Source organism: Piliocolobus tephrosceles, chromosome 14 (assembly GCF_002776525.5).
Source record: "Piliocolobus tephrosceles isolate RC106 chromosome 14, ASM277652v3, whole genome shotgun sequence".
In the NCBI taxonomy this organism is placed as follows: domain Eukaryota; kingdom Metazoa; phylum Chordata; class Mammalia; order Primates; family Cercopithecidae; genus Piliocolobus; species Piliocolobus tephrosceles.
Genome location: NC_045447.1, coordinates 42,401,700 through 42,405,231, shown reverse-complemented (window position 1 = coordinate 42,405,231; position 3,532 = coordinate 42,401,700). Strand labels below are relative to the sequence as shown.

The window sequence follows — 3,532 nt, the reverse complement described above, 5'->3', positions numbered from 1 at the left end:
GAGGGTACAAAGGAGCAGACATGCAGGATGAACCAGTCTAGGGAGCTGATGCACAACAGGAGGACCACAGGTAATAAACAAATTGTACTTCATATGGGATTCATGCTAGATGAGTAGATGTTAGCTGCTCTAGTCACATACACACACACAAAAAGTTAACTATGTAAGGTCGGGGATATGTTAATTTGCTTCACTATGGGAACCTTTTTTGTTTTGCTCTGTTGCCCAAGCTGGAGAGCAGTGGTGAAATCATAACTCACTTTGTAACCCCAAATGCTTGGGCTCATGCAATCCTCCTGCCTCAGCCACCCAAGTAGTTAGGACAACAGGGGTGTGCCACCATGCCTGGCTAATTTTTAAAACTTTTTTATAGGAATGAGGTCTCACTATGCTGTCCAGGCTAGTCTTGAACTCCCAGACTCAAGCAATTCTCCTGCCTTGGCCTCCCAAAGCACTGGGATTATAGGCATGAGGTACTGCATCCAGCTTATAGTAACCTTCTTACTATCTATATGTATTCTATAACATCATGGTGTATATCTTCATTATACACAATAAACTTTATTTGAAAAGAAGAAAAAAAATTCAGAGGGGCCTTTTAAAACTACAAATTAAGACAGATCTGCTGCTTAAAGGCCACTGCCTCTAACCCAAGGGCGGTTTTTCTTCCCCAATTTCAAAGGCATCTGGTTGGCTGGGAACCACCCAGAAACCCTGCCAAAGACCTTTTGCAAATCATATGAATGACCGTGGTTCCTGGTGGAAAAACTCCCAGCAGTTCTTGGGAATCCAGGTCTCAGTTTCTTCATCTGTGAAATGGAAAATAGTATACAATGTTCCCTGAAGTCCACTGAAAGCTAAGTAAAGAGCTCAGAACTTGGTGTTGGGGTCCTGGCTTCTGCCTTCTCAGGCCTTGGTTCCCCCATCTACATGATGAAGAGACAACCTTTGAAGCTTGGCACATAAGAGAGGCTCACACCACATGGGAAGGAAGGATATTAAACAAAAGGATTCGCCTTCATTACAAACACCCCAGAGCCCCAGGGCTGGAAGAGGAGTGGAGGTTTTTAAAAAATAGAGTTGATTCAAGTGTGTCCTAGAATGTCCACCAGTACCCAGAGACTTACTTGTTAAGCCTGTGGCCCCCTGGGTCTCTTTGCAACCAAAATCTGTTTTAAACCGCCCTCTAAGAAATTCTGATGCATGTTCAAGTTTGAGAACCATCATTCTAGCTCCATCTGATGATGGAAACTCCTCTGTGATATCCGCAATATTTACTGTCCAGCTTTGCTACTTACCACCACCACTAGAGAGCTCATTCCCCACCAAGACAACCCCTTCCAAACAGACAGCTTTGCCCATCATTAAGTTCTTCCATGTCCTGAGCTGAAATGTGACTAACTATAGCTTGCTGAGGTCAGTCCAGCTCCGAGCTCTAGCTCCTGCAGGCCAAGTCCACTGCTTCTGCCCTGCGAAGGTCCCTCAGACAGGAAGACCTGGGCTGCTCTTTTCCAGCTGTCCCCCTGGGGCAGAATTTCCTGCCCCTTCCCATCCTGGTCGCTTCTGCTGCCCGTTCCCCAGGCAGTCACCATCTCTCACACAGTGGGAGCCAGCAACTGAACAGGGTCCTGTGGAGTCTGTCCAGCTTGGCCATCAGCCCTGCTGGCTGGACACAACTCTGTCATTAACACGGACACTCCTGAGCTTCAGCTGAACTCCTTTTTGGGGTCTGCTGACCTCCTGAGTACCCTTCTCTTCCAGCCCCTCCAAAGTCCCAAGAGACAGGGTCTTATTGACATGAAAGTATCATCAGGTATAGCAACACTCGTCTCTTGACCACCCCAAAAGGGGCAGGGGCTGAGAGCTTTTCTGTGGTGGGAAGGGATGGGGGGTCTTGCTTTGTTGCCCAGGTTGGAGTGTAGTGGCACATTCATAGCTCACTGTAACCTGTAACTCCTGGGGATAAGTGATCCTCCTGCCTCAGCCTCCTGAGTAGCTTAGGATTACAGGTGTGAGCCACCATGCCCAGCTAATTAATTTTTCTTTTTAATAGAGACCGCATCTCACTATGTTGCCCAGGCTGGTCTTGAACTCCTAGGCTCAAGCAATCCTCCTGCCTTGGCCTCCCAAAGTGCTAGGATTACAGGCATGAGCCACTGTGTCCAGCTGGGCCCAAGAATTTTAAGAAGCAAAAGCCCACTGGCTTTGGCCACATTTGGAAGGTTTGGAAATGGAACTTTGAAAGGTCACTGTCAGTTCTTCGTAGTCTGGGTTCTGGGGGGCAAAGCTTCTCATGTTGGACATTCATTCTGGCAGCTTCTTGACAACCTCTTTTCTCAAGGTGGAGAATTTTCTCAAAATTAAATCTCCGGTTCTTTGCTCCGTAATCAAATTGATTTCTGCCTTGACAGACAACAAAGCTTTCATTTTATTATTTGGCTTGGGTTCGACCACATTAATTATTGCTGTTTCCCCCCCTCCACCCCCAGCACGTCTGCAAGTAATTGAGTTCCACAAAGTTACTTACTCTAGGAACTGATTGCTTCCTGAAAGCAAAGCTCCCACAGAAGTAAAACAGACAACCCTAACTTCTTCAGAGACGACATTTTGGTTACGGTTGGAACAATTCAGAGCAGGAAAATGTATTTTCCTAGCCTGAAAATCTGAACTCAACATGGGGTTATGCGAATATTTGGGAGACTGTGAGTCTGAAACGTGGGTGTCCAGGTCACACCATCTCCTGTGTTTGCTGCCTCAGTCATCTTACCATTGATGTGTCAGAATCCTACACTGCCTCAAGTTTCTAATCACTGTTACTGGCGTCATTCTTCCGGCCTCTGAGAACAGTCTGCGGACGCCTGTTCAAGTTAATTCCTAACACCAGCTATACCAGGAGCTAAGAAAAGCCTGCCCAGCACCATGCAAATGCGTTTCTCCCTGTGAGGTTGTGTTCAGCCTCGGTGGAGCATAAGCCTTTAGTGCCAGGAGGAAATGATGGGTACACAGCTTGCTCTCTGGCAGACTGGGAGGTGGTGGGGGATTGTTGAAGGGATGGAGGGCTGGGATGTGGAGGGCTGGTGTAGCCACAGGTGAGCCCCTCATCTCTCTAAGCCTGTCTCCTTGAGCGTAGAGTGAGGTTGCTGTGGGGAGCCAGAGAGAATTGACTAGGGCTTCAGGGTGTACAAAACCGTGGTCCTGGACCACGACTGCATTTATGCCTCACAACGATCCTGAGATGTAGGAACTATTACTCTCCCCATTGTACAGATGTAGAAATGGAGGCCACACAGCTAGTAAGATGCAGAATGGAGATCTGAACCAGGGAGGGATTCTGGCTCCAGGTGGTCTACCTTCTTAGCCACAATACTCTATGCTCTTTCTCTACTGAGCCAGTTAAAGTACCCCCAAGTAACTGAGGTACAGAGAAGTAACAAAGAAAAGTTCAAGACAGAGCTGGAACCAGAAACAGGTTTCCTAACTCCATAGCCAATGAACTTCCTGCTCTGCCTCATTAAAAAAAAAAAAAAAATAC

General features: G+C 47.2%; 1 protein-coding gene across 1 annotated transcript in view; it reads right to left on the bottom strand.

The window, feature by feature from the left end:
- SHB (SH2 domain containing adaptor protein B) overlaps nucleotides 1–3,532 on the bottom strand; it is a 147,079-nt gene that overhangs the window by 11,387 nt on the left and 132,160 nt on the right. The gene's annotated exons all lie outside the window — the stretch shown is intronic.